This window comes from Benincasa hispida, chromosome 4 (genome assembly GCF_009727055.1).
Source record: "Benincasa hispida cultivar B227 chromosome 4, ASM972705v1, whole genome shotgun sequence".
In the NCBI taxonomy this organism is placed as follows: domain Eukaryota; kingdom Viridiplantae; phylum Streptophyta; class Magnoliopsida; order Cucurbitales; family Cucurbitaceae; genus Benincasa; species Benincasa hispida.
In genome coordinates, this window is record NC_052352.1 from 55,870,809 (window position 1) to 55,886,000 (window position 15,192).

Consider the following 15,192-nt stretch of genomic DNA (forward strand, 5'->3'; position numbering starts at 1 on the left):
ATTCCTCCATCTTTGGAATTTCCATTACAAGAAATGGGNATTCTTTGCCAAAGAGCTTCTTGTACTTTGTTAGCAATGTGATTCTTAACAAAGTGAAATATAACCTTACAACTCTCCTCAACGAGTTGCAGACATACTAAAAACTTGTAGAAATACAAGTTATTTATGCTGCCTTATTTAGATATTGTGGCCAAAAGAGAGAAAATATGCGTCAATTGTATGAAAATTAGCTAAAGAATACAATAATGATAAATTATCGTAATTACACCCACTAAGACCATTAAGATGGTAGAAAAGGATATTTCAAGTCTGTTTTGCAGGAAATCAAGTCACCGCTTGCGATCAAGGCTCAAAGAGAAACTGAACAACAGATCTCCGTCGCATTGCACCCGTCAAATCAACATTAAAGAGATGATCAACGCAATGACAGCGCAATGCGACAATCGATCCAGAGCTGAATTTCAACTACATGCGGTAATAAAAACAACACTGCATACGGACTCATGATCAAAAGATGCAAATAAGCAACGCAAACACGGAGGATTGTGACACGTGTACAACTAACCATTGTACATATTCGACAGACTGATTGCATAACAGAAGGAATATTTATTCCACCATTTTAGGACTTTCCATAACAATAAAGTGGGGACCACAAGTCAGAGAGTCAAAGCCTTCAACCTACAAATACCCTCAAAGAATTCACTGAAATATATACTTGATATGGGAGATAATTGATACGAGGCTATTGGGAGAGAGCTGATCTGAGTGCTAATCGGAAGAAATCTGGGAAAAGAAGAGACAAGGCTGAAAGGTAAGTCTCAGTGCAATTCTGCCAAATCCTCGCCGTGAAGCTCTGTATTTAGATCTCTTCTACCGATTGAGCAAGCCTGAGACGGAAGCTCATCCTTCCATTCACTCTATTGACATCGGCAAGCAATTCTCCATTCCAGATCTGTGCCAAGATGTTGGCGCTTATTTGTATTTGTTTCTAACTCTCATTCATAAAGTGTATTTCATTTTCTTAATCTCTTCATTCACAGCCATGTATCAGACGCTAAATAGTATTATTGAATGTCTTGATCATTTCCATTTCCACTTTTCTGTCTATTTACGTTCCTCCATAAGTCGTTTTCTCCATGATGTTCTCTTAATCCCTAAGTGATTAATATGAATTAAACAAGTACTTAATCTGTGCTAAAGAAATAAAGATGTTTAGCTAAAGCATGCTAGACGGCATCTTCACTTGTGAGAGCAGAAATGAAGATGCCATTCTGATCTGTTAAGAGAAGGTTAGAAGAATGCGTTAACTAAAGCAAGAAGTACTTCTAGAGATGGAAGCAACCTTGCGTTCATTACATTTATCCTAGTTTCACCATAGAGATGTGGGAACATGGCTGATCACCGAGAGGTGTACGCCAAGAGAAAAGCGGAACCGTACTTATGCCTTTATCGCAATTAAGGAACTTGTGATGTTTGTACTAATTATCTTTTCTCTTTCTGTTTCGCACATAAGACTTGCCACCGGATACACGATCTTCGTATAATCTTCACAGACAGCTTCACCCTCGGTATCTTGTATCATGTAACCTGTATCTTGTATCATCATAGCTTAGGTTTATTTTATCGCACTTTCTTTTCATCGCAATTTACTTTATCACATTTTTAAATACTTGTACAAACAACCTTTTTATAAATTGAAAAACCCCTGGTCGTATGTATCACAAATATAACGCAATAACCTCAAATAGTCCCTATGTTTGACCTCGAATCACACCGAGAAACTTGCAGTGGAATTACACTTGGTTCCAATGCAAGGAAACTTGTGACAATGCATAGTATACTATAAGATTCTCATAATTAACCCATATCCAGAAGTAGTATCGCATACAGATAATAAAGTTATCATGCATCCATGCGTTGTATGGCATAAGATAGAATACATTGTATCTCACATCCTTGCGTGCATCATTGCCTACATTTTATGTCCCTACAAGTTTATGGCGCCATTGCCGGGGAACTGGTAATGAGGACATGGACTTGAACCCTGCTTGAATCGTTGTATATCTTATGTCTTTACAAGTTTGTGGTGCCATTTCTGGGGATTGGTTAACGGTTTATTGTTTGAGTGTGTTTGTGGTATTTTGCAGGACAGATCTCTTTGTACTGGCTGTTCAACGCGGAGAATAGTCTGACGGCTTATGAGATCTAGCACCGAACCAGAATTTGTAGCTGACCCAGAGATCGAGCGTACCTTTCACGTACGAGCATGCCAGAATCAAGTAAGGCAAAAGAGAGCAGTTGATATAGAAGATAATAACGACAATACGGTACCCATAGGAAATCAAGGGTCGGTATGGCCAGCGCAGGACCCAGTCTTCCTTGCCACTGATCGCAACATTCAAGGAACTACGCGGCACCCAATATGGACGATTTTTCACCTGGTATTACGAGGCCTACAGTAGAGGAGAATGCAAGGTTCGAAATAAAACCGGTCATGCTTTAAATGATCCAGAACGCAGGGCAATTTGGGGGTCTGCAAGGTGAAGACCCGCATGCCCACTTGACCAATTTTGTCGAAATGTGTAGTAACTTCTCCTTACCTGGCGTTACCCCTGAGGGTATTAGACTTTATCTGTTCCCTTATACCTTGAGGGATGAAGCCAAGAGGTGGGCTCACTCACTGGAGCCGAACGAGATTACATCACGGGATCAGCTGGTTGAGCGATTCATGAAGAAGTTCTTCTTACCGGCCGTCAACGCGAGGCGACGAAAAGATGTGCTGAACTTTGAACAAATGGACAATGAGACCCTGAGCACCGGTTGGGTGTGATTTCGAAGATTGGTGAAAACTGCCCGCATATCGGGATACCCAATTGCGTCCTGATGGAGACATTTTACAATGGCCTGAACAGATCGATGCAGACTATTTCCAACACCTCCGCGGCAGGAGGTTTTATAGACAAGACGTATATAGAGGCCAAGGCCATCCTTGACTACATATCGCGGAACATGGATGACTGAATTGATGATGGTTATGGAGGCAGAGGCTCTGAAAGAAGAAAGAATGACACTGCCATTGTCCCTGCGGAGACAATGGCGACTTTGGCCACACAGATGGCCGTAGTAACCTCAATCCTTCAATCGATGGCAATCAATCAAGGATCCATCCCCCAATAAACAGCGCAACCCGATGCACCGGCTCAAGTGGCCGCAATAAGTTGCGTTAATTGTGGAGGGGCTCATGTAGCAGAAATGTGCCCATCGAATATCCAACAAGTATGTGCCATCCAAAACAACCCCTTCAGCAAAACCTATAATCTGGGTTGGAGAAACCATCCTAACTTCGGTTGGGGAGGGAATACTAACCAAGGGGGGCCAAGCAACCATTAAAGTGGCAGTTGAGGAAATCCTCCTTTTCACCATAACTCGAATGAAGGGCAACCAAGGCAATCGCATAATCAGCAACCTTCATCTTCAAACACCTCTAGAAGCTCATTGGAGGCCCTGCTAAAACAGTATATGGACAAAAATGACGCAGTGATGCAGGCGCAGGCGTTTTCAATTTGAAACTTAGAGATCCAAGTGGGCCAGCTGGCATCTGAGCTAAGAAATAGAACACCAGGTACGATGCCCAAAAACTCTGAAGCCCCAGGATCTAATGGAATGGAGTAATGTCCCTAGGACATTGGGCAGGCAAGCTGGACCACCTGCAGAGGTGTGGATTGTGCTCATTCAAGGAAACGCATCTTCTGGTCCATATCTCACATCTATGTTTAAATGCTTTCTTTAATTCCTGCCTTTATGAATTTTTGAATTCTGTCATTTATTGCTTTGATTAATTTGTTCCATGATTTTATGAATTTAAGACTCATAAAATTTTCTCGCATTGATTTCTGTACTATTTTAATTCCTTTTACTTTTTTGTATTTAATGCGTTATTTTTTAATGGGTGAATGATTGAGAAATGAGAAGAAATTGATTACCGCAAGTAATAGCACTTGCGTTAATGAAAAAAAAAATTAATAAAACAAAAAAATCAACATCCGGTATGCATGGTGATAATGAAGGCCTCTTGAACCAACAAGGTACGCTTTGCGTTTATCCATCTCAATTGCGTTGAGCTGAGGACTGGGTTGCGCATGTGTGTATCCTTTGCCCGTCCTTAGCCAAATGCACTATGTTGAGGTAGTGTTGCGCTGGTAGCAATACCGTGTGCTCGATCCTACAGAAATGTGTTTAGTTAAGGAGTGTGTTGCGGGGATGTATGCATTATTGCTCGTCCTCTGCGAAGATGCACTTGCATTGGTGAGCATATTGCATTAATCTTTTCCTTGTGTCCATTCGAATAAAATATTAAAGATAATTATTTTTGCAAAATTAAGAAGTCCAATCGTTCCGTATTCCAACGAAATGATGAAGTCTGCAAATGAAAGGATGTTTTTCTGAAATTTCATAAATGAGGGAAGTTCGAATGACGGGCCTTTTGAGTGTCTCAAGGCCTATCACCGTGAAAATCGTGTTGGGCCCACTAAGGCCCAACCTATAAATAGGAACTTCCCTTGTCTGTGAACTCTTTACCTCTTTTTGCAATCTGGAAAACCCTAGCGCCATTGCATCCGGAGCTTTCCTCTTCCCTTAAACCCTAGCGACCTTTTCAGTTCCTTTTACCTTAGCATCCATGGTCGACCAAGCTTCCCAACCCTCTGCTTCACCTTCAACCCCTTCCACTGACCAAATCTCCATGCGAGAGGCAACATTCCTTGCTGCCAGTCGCCGTCTTACTGCCCAACCCCACACTGTCCCCAAAATCACCGGTAAACCCCGGAGAAATCCTTTAGCCATCAGGTCTCCTCAGTTCAAGAGGGGTCAAAGCACTAAAAGCACCCCACTCCCTACTCCACCCGTCTCAACTGAAAGTGAAAGGAAGAGATGTGATGACAAGGAAGTTTTTGGAAATATTATAAGAAATTTGGAGGAAGGAGGAGGATTGCCCGAGGAAGGGGTTGTAAACCAACCACTGTATATAGAGAAGGTGACGGTGGCAGTGACTGAGGAAGTGGCGGTAGTAGAGAAAGTGGTGGAAGAGGAAACAAGAATAAGCACTCTGACTTTAGAAACTCTTGAAGAAACTACGCAAGTGGAATCCTATGAAGGACCCATCAGAGTTGCGTTGGAAGAGGTTGCGATAGAGAAGCAACAAGAGGTTGGAGAGGAGAAAAAGAAGAAAAAGAAGAGCAAAGGGAAAAAGGCTGGAGAAGATGGGCCATCTCATCATCGCAAAGAGAAAAAGAATAAAGAAAAGGATGATGACGAAGATGAAGAGGCCAAGAAGAAGAGAAGGAAGGAGAAGGAAGAAAGAAGAGAGCGCCAACGTGAGGAAAAGCGCCTGAGAAAAGAAGAAGAAAAGAAGAGGGTTGTGAGCCCAGAGAAGGATAGAGAATCAACCTATGTGAGGGAGGACAGGGGGGAACAATGCAATTAAGGGAGTCGACGCAACCTAAAATAACGCAAGTTGTTGCAGCTGACGAAGGTGAAGAAGGAGAAGTTACCCCCCTGATGCGGTGTCACAGAGAGAATGCGCCGCAAGGGTCTACCATTGACCCTTTATTTTCAATCAACGCATTAGAAGAAAAGGAAAGGAGGAAAAAGGAAGAGGAAGAGAGACAAGAGAAAATAGAGCGGGCGAAACTCATCACCGCAGAAGGTGATAGAAGAAGAAGACTGCATGATGAGGAGGTTTGCCGCAATAACGAGATCTCAAGGCTTGAAGAAATAAGGTGGATTGAAGAGGAACAACGCCTTTTGTTGGCCTCTGAGCAGTTTTTGGAGAAGTTTGAAAGAGAAGTGAGAGAAGAGGAAGAAGAAGAAAAGAAAAAGAAGGCAAAAGAAGAGGAAAAGCAAAAGGAAGAGAAGGAGAAGAAGCGCCAAGAAAACATGCAGCGCCTGTCTCTTATACACATCTAGATGTGTATAGGAGACAGGGTTTATTTGGTTAAAAAGTGGTTGATCCCAACTTCCCATGACAAGACCATTTCAAGGGATCGAGTTATGGCCGCATATTGCATTGCGCGCGGCCTGTCTCTTATACACATCTAGATGTGTTTCAAGGGATCGAGTTATGGCAGCATATTGCATTGCACATGGCATTCCAATCGATGTGGGCCGATTGATCGCAAGTCAAATTCGAGGCTTTATGGGGCACATTAGAGGACAATACCTGTCTCTTATACACATCTAGATGTGTATAAGAGACAGAGTTATGGCCACATATTGCATTGCACATGGCATTCCAATCGATGTAGGCCGATTGATCGCAAGTCAAATTCGAGGCTTTGTGGGGCACATTAGAGGACAATACTTCTTTCCATGGACTGTCTCAAGTTTGTGCCTGTCAATGGGTGTAGGCATTGAGGAAGAGCCCATGCAAGAGGTCCACGACCTCATCAATATCAAAATCTTGAGGTTATTCCTCAAAGGCTCCCTACATTGCCCAGAGTTACCTTTAAGGAGGCCCGCAATCGATCTCAATGCGCCGCAAGAACCCAGGCCAAAGAGACAACTCAGATATGATAAGGGAAAGGGGAAAATCCAAGAAGAAAAAACGCAAGATCTAGAACCTTTAGACCCTTTACCCCTAGTAATCCGCCCTCCAAGTCCTTCGAGCCCACCCAAACAACCTTCTTCTCCACTCCATGAGCATTTTACCAACCTTCTCCTCACTCCAAATTCTCCAACCGCATACCCACCAATCTACTCACCTGTAGCTTCATCACTGCAACATTCCATTCCACCGCCGTATATTGATGACCCACACGATTTGGGTGAAGACACCTCTGCCCAACCCCAAAACGATGTTGGCGAGACATCGCAGGCACAACCTTCCATCCCCTCCTTGGCTACAGAGTTAGCTGAAATACGGTCCCTCTTCTCCCAACAACAACAACTCTTTGCTCAACAAAAAGCCTTCTTCAACTAGAGATTTGATGTGGTAATGGAGCAAATCGACGATATACAGCGCAGTGCTGCTACGTCAAGGGAGGCGTTAATCAATATTCAATGCAATATTTATAAAGTCCATCGCCACCAAAGACAGATTGCGGAGCGCAACCATGAGTACTTTAATTTATTCACAGCATATCTTCATGGTTCCAGGTGCCTTCGCATCTCAGGCAGCAATTGAATTTTGAAGAAGCTCCTTTAGCACCACCTCAAAACCCTCCTCCAGATCCTCCTACTCCTCAACAGTAATCTTTACATTTTTATGCGGCCATTCTATATTTGTTTATTCAATTCATTATTTTTCTAAGTTAACGAAAATTCTTTGATTCTTTGTATAGGCAACAATTTTTGTATTGCGTTAATTTTTAATTATTTGTATACTTTGTTAATATTCAATACAATTGAGTAAATATTCTCTCCATTTGCCTGTGAATTTTTCTTTATGATCCTTTGTCAATATTTGCGATGTTCTTAATCTTTTATTTTTGCGTTATTCATTGTGCTGCCATGATGTATAATATGCATTCACTTAGAAACATTTCCCATACTTTGTAAATTCTAACTAACACTTAGTTAATTCGTAACTTAGCAGTACTTTACCTTTTATCTCTCAAAGTTCTGCTCAAACCTTCTTTTTGAAAATTTTTGTAAGTGTTTGTCTAGTCTAACCAAACAACGCAATGAAGACCTTGCACATCTCTAAATTTAGGGGTGGGGAAGGTCTGAGTAGATGAGATCAAGAATATGTGGTCATTAAGAAAATTTGTTCATTTCTATACAAAAAAATAATAATAAAAGTATAAAAAAAATTCATGTAAAACTCCAATGTCAGCGTAAGGGAAACCCTAAAAAAATTAATCCCAACCTCATAAGAGTTAGATGTGAAAGGAACTTGCTCGTGGTTAGATGTTCGCATGACACCCGTGGGAACAAGCCAAAACGAAGGTGGGTTTCCAGGAACAACGCAGTATGGAAATGAAAAAGAAAAAGGAAGAAAAGAAAAAATAAATGCAAGAGACAACTCCTCTGGATATCATGAGTTAAAGTTGAATTGGCACACAACCGTGGTTGGATGTTCGCATGACACCCGTAGGAACAAGCCAAAACGAAGAGTGTAACCATGATCAACAGTCTCTAAATAAACGACGCAAGATTTGACCACCGCATACGGACGCATCAAGTTGTTTTGATAAAGAAGAGGTAAACATTCTTTTTAAAACTAGAAAAATATTTTTTAGCAGAAATTTGTTATATAGAAGAATAAAGTAGGGCTTTGTTAGGAATTAGCAAGGATAGGAGAAAATTGCGTTGTCAAGTAATGTGCCTAAGTGGAGCATTCGAAGCAACGAATCGACGCAAAAATATAAGATAGGAATTGAGCATTATTGCCTTAGTACAAGATATGCTTGAGGACAAGCATATATCTAAATTTGGGGGTGTGATAACTTGTAGAAATAAAAGTTATTTATACTGCCTTATTTAGATATTGTGGCCAAAAGAGAGAAAATATGCGTCGATTCTATGAAAATTAGCTAAAGAATACAATAATTATAAATTATCGCAATTACAAGTCTTTTTTGCAGGAAACCAAGTCACCACTTGCGATCAAGGCTCAAAGAGAAACTGAAACACATCTTCTTCGCATTGCGCCCGTCAAATCAACACTAAAGAGACGATCAACGCAATGACGATGCAATGCGACAGTTGATCCAGAGTTGAACTTCAACTGCATGCGGTAATAAAAATACACCGCATGTGGACACACGATCGAAAGATACAAATGAGCAACGCAAATGCAGAGGATTGTGACACGTGTACAACTAACCGTTGTGCATATTCGACAGACTGATTGCATAACAGAAGGAATATTTATTCCACCATTTTCGGACTTTCCATAACAACAAAGTGGGGACCAAAAGTCAGAGAGTCAAAGCATTCAACCTATAAATACCTTCAAAGAATTCACTGAAATATATACTTGATACGGGGGATAATTGATACGAGGCTATTGAGATAGAGTTGATCTGAGTGTTGATTGGAAGAAATCCAGGAAGAGAAGAGACAAGGCTGAAAGGTAAGTCTCAGTGCAAGTTTGCCAAATCCCCGCCGTGAAGCTCTATATTTAGATCCCTTCTACCGGTTGAGCAAGCCTGAGAGGGAAGCTCATCCTTCCATTCACTCCATTGACACTGGCAAGCAATTCTCCATTCCAGATCTATGCCAAGATGTTGGCGCTTATTTGTATTTGTTTCTAACTCTCATTCATAAAGTGTATTCCATTTTCTTAATCTCTTCATTCACAGCTATGTATCAGACGCTAAATAGTATTATTGAATGTCTTGATCATTTCCATTTCCACTTTTCTGTCTATTTACGTTCCTCCATAAATCATTTTCTCCAAGATGTTCTCTTAATCCCTTGGTAATTAATATGAATTAAACAAGTACTTAATTTGTGCCAAAGAAATAAAGATGTTTAGCTAAAGCATGTTAGACGACATCTTCACCTGTGAGAGTAGAAGTGAAGATGCCATTCTGATCTATCGAGAGAAGGTTAGAAGAATGCGTTAACTAAAGCAAGAAGTACTTCTAGAGATGGAAGCAATCTTGCGTTCATTACGTTTGTCCCTGTTTCACCACAGAGATGTGGGAACATGGCCGATCACCGAGAGGTGTACGCCAAGGGAAAAGCGGAACCGTATTTATGCCTTTATCGCAATTAAGGAACTTGCGATGTTTGTACTAATTATCTTTCCTCTTTCTGTTTCGCACATAAGACTTGCCACCGCATACACAATCTTTGTATAATCTTCACAGACAGCTTCACCCTCGGTATCTTATATCATGTAACCTGTATCTTGTACCATCATAGCTTAGGTTTATTTTATCGCACTTTCTTTTCATCGCAATTTACTTTATCGCATTTTTAAATACTTGTACATACAACCTTTTTATAAATTGAAAAACCCCTGATCGCATGTATCACAAATATAATGCAATAACCTCAAACAGTCCCTGTGTTCGACCTCGGATCGTACCGAGAAACTTGAGGTGGAATTACACTTGGTTCTAATGCAAGGAAACTTGTGACAACGCATAGTATACTACAAGATTCTCATAATTAACGCATATCCAGAAGTAGTATCGCATACAGATAATAAAATTATCATTCATCCATGGGTTGTATGGCATAAGATAGAATACATTGTATCTCGCATCCTTGCGTGCATCATTGCCAACATTTTATGTCCCTACAAGTTTATGGCGCTGTTGCCAGGGAACTGGTAACGGGGACATGGACTTGAACCCTACTTGAATCGTTGTATATCTTATGTCTTTACAAGTTTATGATACCAATCTTTACTGAAAAGTAAGGAGAGGAAGAAGGGTGAGGCAAATGTTGCTTTATCCTTCAGGACGTTCCATAAAAGTTCGACCTCTGGAACGAAGTCTGCACCTTCTGCTTCTAACTCTGCAAAAGAGATGAAGAAGAAGGGTGGTAAAGGAAAAAGGAAGGCATCTGCTTACCCACCGTTTGTCACCCCAAGTAGGCGTCCATAAGTTGCTAAGGGAAAGTGTTTCCATTGCAACCAAGATGGACAATGGAAGAGGAATTGTCCTCGATATCTCAAAGAGAAGAAAGCAACCAGGACCGATAAATGTAAATGTGATTTACTTGTGGTTGAAACTTGTTTAGCGGAGAATGATGATTCTTCCTGGATAATTGATTCGGGTGCCACTAACCATGTTTGTTCTTCTTTTCAGGGGATTAGATCTTGGCGACAGCTGGAGGCTTGTGTGATGGCGATGCGAGTAGGCACCGGGCATGTCGTCTTAGCTGTGGCAGTGGGAGGACTACAGTTAGCTTTACAGAATTGATTTCTTGTTTTACATAATGTATATATTGTTCTTGAACTAAAGAGGAACTTTATTTTTGTAAAGTGTTTATTGCAATGTAAATATACTATCTCATTTAATGTGGATAAAGCATTTATTCATAAAGATGGTGTTTTTATTTGCACAACAAATATGGAATCAAATTTATATGTGCTAAGGCCGTTAGCCATTAATTCCCTCCATAATACTGAATTGTCCAGAACTGTCGTAACTCAATCAAAATGTCGACGAATTTCTCCAAAAGAAAATGCCCAACTTTGTCATCTTTGTTTAGGGAACATCAATCTCAATAGGATTGAGAGATTGGTGAAGAATGGACTTGTAAGTGAGTTAGAAGAAATTCTTTACCAGTGTGCGAATCTTGCCTTGAGGGTTAGATGACTAAACGACCTTTTACTGGAAAAGGTTATGGAGCCAAGAAGCCTCTTGAGTTAGTACATTCTGACCTTTGAGGTCCTATGAATGTGCGAGCCCGAGGTGGCTATTAGTATTTTATTAGTTTCACTGATGATTACTCCAGGTACGAGTATGTTTATCTTATGCAACGAAAGTTTGAATCCTTTGAAAAGTTCAAAGAGTTCAAGGGTGAAGTTGAAAACACATTGGATAGACGGATTAAAACACTTTGATCGGATCGAGGTGGAGAGTTTTTAGACTTGGCATTCCAGGACTATTTGATAGAACATGGAATCGTTTCCGAACTCTCAACCACGGGTACACCTCAGTAGAATGGTGTAGTGGAGAGGAGAGATAAAACCTTGTTAGACATGGTCTGCTCGATGATGAGCTATGCTTCCTTACCAGACTCATTTTGGGGTTTCGCAATGGAGACTGCGGTAAACATACTCAACTGTGTTCCCTCCAAGAGTGTTACAATAACACCTCTGGAGTTGTGGAACGGGCGTAAAGCTAGTTTACGTCACTTCCCCATTTGGGGTTGCCCTGCACATGTGGTTGAGGCTAATCCCAAAAAGTTGGAACCACGGTCAAGGTTATGCCTCTTTGTAGGCTACCCCAAAGGTACACGAGGGGGTTATTTTTATGATTCGACGAAAAATAAGGTGTTTCTTTCAACAAACACTACTTTCCTGGAAGGGGATCATATAAGGGAGCTGATAACGGGCAGAAATGCATGTTATTGCAGCGCAAAATTATAAAACAATGAAGGATTGCGATGGTAAAAATATATAAAATTGCATCAAAAAGCATTAAATTTATAACATTACGATCACATGTGTTTATCGCATTAAAAATAGTTAACTTATGTTTTTTGTGCAGAAAATGCGTTGGCGCAAGGCAGAATTGCGATCCAAAGAAATTAATGCTCGAACGCATTAAGAGATTACGACCGCAAGGCTATGCAATCGATTGCGTTCGCAAAAATCTGCTCAAGAAGGTGGCCACATAGAGCCGGCACATCAAGGTGAAAGCTTAATAAATCACGATGGGACAGAAAGATGATGACGGTCGATTACAAATTAAGTTGACAAGCCGTTAACGACACACTATAGCAAGTACACTCAACTTTTCGGTGACAATTATTCGGCGCATCAGACGGAGAATTAATGACATCCCATCAATGTAATCATTCAAGAGAAAAAGCTCTTCACCTTGAAGCTCTATAAATACCAAAGGCTACCTTCATTGAAGGAGTTTAATTTTTCATTCCAATTGATCCATATAGAAGATAGTTAGCCTTTATTCTTAGTTTTCTTATACTTAGAAGGCAGAAGCGAGAGAAGGGAAGAGAGTCCTGAAGATCATCCTGATCAGCTTGAGAGAGTGCCAAGGAGCGTGGAAAACAAAGAGAGGGTTGACTCTTGCGAGAGCAAGAATATCTTTTGAGTAGAGTAGAGAAGAACAGTGTAAAAGTCTTGGGAAGCAAGAAATTGCTACTAGGATCATTATCTTTATTTCACATTGTCATTTTTTATTTCGATTTCATATATAGAATGGAACTTGCATTTCTATATTTGTTCACTCTCTTTACAATACGCATGAGTAACTAAACTTTCGAATGGGTTAAGTACTTAGATAACATGACCTAGGATCTTCATTGCATGTGATCATCTTGTCTTATGTTGCGTCCATCACCCCTTTAGAGCAACTCGAGAGAGAGTCTAAAGAAAGAACCTAAGACTTGAGAGAGCTAGGTTAGAATCTAAACTTGAGAAAGCAAGATTAGATCTGCATAAGCAAGAGGTAGAGACTTAGAGATAAGCTCTGTTTGCCAACATCCATCACGTGCACCCTAGAGATAGGTTATGATAGTATGTGGTCGCCTTGTGTATGTGTGTGCCATTCATCATCGCATAAACAAGAATAGAGGCTTAGATGTAAGTCCTATAGACATCATCGCATACATCACATGCGTTCTAAAACTAGAAGCTGTAGCATTTGCATTGAGAGATGACTTGTTGTTGTATGTATGTAGCATGATAGCATAACGTGAACGCAATCCTAGGAGGTTTTAGCTAAATCCCTTCTCAACCCGTTCCCTTGCATACTCATTGTACTTTCGTATTATTGACTCTTTTCTCAAATTCGCCGCATAAACTTTATACTTTAAACAATACACCAACCAACGAATTGATTTATTTGTTACTGTAAAGTAATTGAAAACTACCATCGCATACTGTTTCCTTAGTCCCTGTGTACGACCCTGGGCTTACCAAGAAACTCAGTAAGATTTATACTTAGATCTTGCTGAGAAAACTTGCATGCACAACACATATTCCACCATCGCATTTTACACCATTATTTCATCGCATTAACAACCCGCATCCAGTTTTTGGCACCATTGCCGAGGACTACGGAAATACATTGTGCTAACAATAACTTTTTTATTTTCTTTGCACACTCTCCGTCTCTGCGCACTGCTTCTCCTTAGGTAAGGGAAGAAGTGGGCGTCGTATGAGCGAAGGACAAAATCCTGAGACCGATTACGACCCAGAGATCGAGAGAACTTTCTAAAGAAGAAGAAGAGCCAGTCGCCAACAACAACAACAAGAGAAAGATCCAAACATGGTGAAGCAACCAGAAAATGGAGCACCAAATGCAAATAATATCATGGTGAATCTCATCCTATTAGCGAACGATCGCAATAGGCCTATCTGGGACTATGCGTCTCCCAACCTCTATGATTTCTCAACAAGAATCATGAGGCTAGCTCTTGACGGATTGAGGTTCGAACTGAAATTGGTGATGCTGCAGATGATCCAAACTGTCGAACAGTTTGGCGGTAGGCATGGCAAGGTTCCGCACGCCCACCTTTGGAGTTTCATTGAGATCTGTAACACGTTCATGTTCCCAAACATCTTAGTTGAGGAGGTTCGATTCGTTCGTCGAGCTATTTACTCGATCGCAAACATTTCTGGAACACCTCTAACAGAGGGAAACCTCTGTTATCAAATCGGCTCTTTGCCAGAAGTAGGCAAGAAAAAGTCCCTCCCCTTTTTGTTTGCAAGTAGAGCACTAAAAGCAGCATAAATGGGGGGGGGGTGGGGTCGAGTGGATCCAGACAAAAAAAATAATATTGTTTCCAGTTTGTTATTGACCAGGCACGAAAAGGGCTTATCTCTCAACCAAGAGGAGATTACATCATGGAATAAGTAGTTGAGAAGTACATGAAGAAGTACTTCCCTCTGACGGAGAAGCCAGAAGGAGGAAGCTAATCACTAATTTTGAACAGGATATTGACGAATCGTTCAGTGATGCCTGGGCGAGGTTTAAGAGGCTGTAAGAGAATGCCCACATAACGGCTTACCAGACTGTTTACAAATGGAAATTTTCTATCATGGATTGAACTCTGCATTACAGACGGCTACCAATGCGGCAATAGCTGGAGGTCTACTGGATCAGACATACAATGTGAAAGAAATCAGAAACGATGATATCCGTGAGCAGCGGAACAAGACTATTCCAAATTACAATCATGAATCAACAAATCATTTATAGTCGACTACAAAACAAGCGGTTAGACAATTTACAGAGAAATTACGGCATGAAATAACAAATGTACAGAGGGAAAAACTATACTAACAATGGCAGAAGCGTACGCGACCACTCGAACAACCGCGAACACGAGCGCTCGATCTACACAACCGCAACACCGCACGAACACAACACGAACACTTCGCGCTCGTCCTCAATGATCTCCTTAGTTACGAACTCCTCCGCAATAGCGAACGGCCTCTGCAGCATCACGAACGGCCTCCAGAAAAACTTGACGGTGTCGAGTTGAGTCTGACACCCCCAACAAGGTGACCTTGGTATTCTCGGTGTGAGAATCCAG

General features: G+C 41.0%; 1 non-coding gene across 1 annotated transcript; it reads right to left on the reverse strand.

Annotated features, from left to right (window-relative positions):
• Window positions 1-14,556: 14,556 nt before the first annotated feature.
• On the reverse strand, window positions 14,557-14,662 carry LOC120076956. Its single transcript, XR_005481700.1, has one exon. It is a non-coding gene; the product is annotated as a small nucleolar RNA R71 (small nucleolar RNA).
• Between the last annotated feature and the right edge of the window lie 530 nt (window positions 14,663-15,192).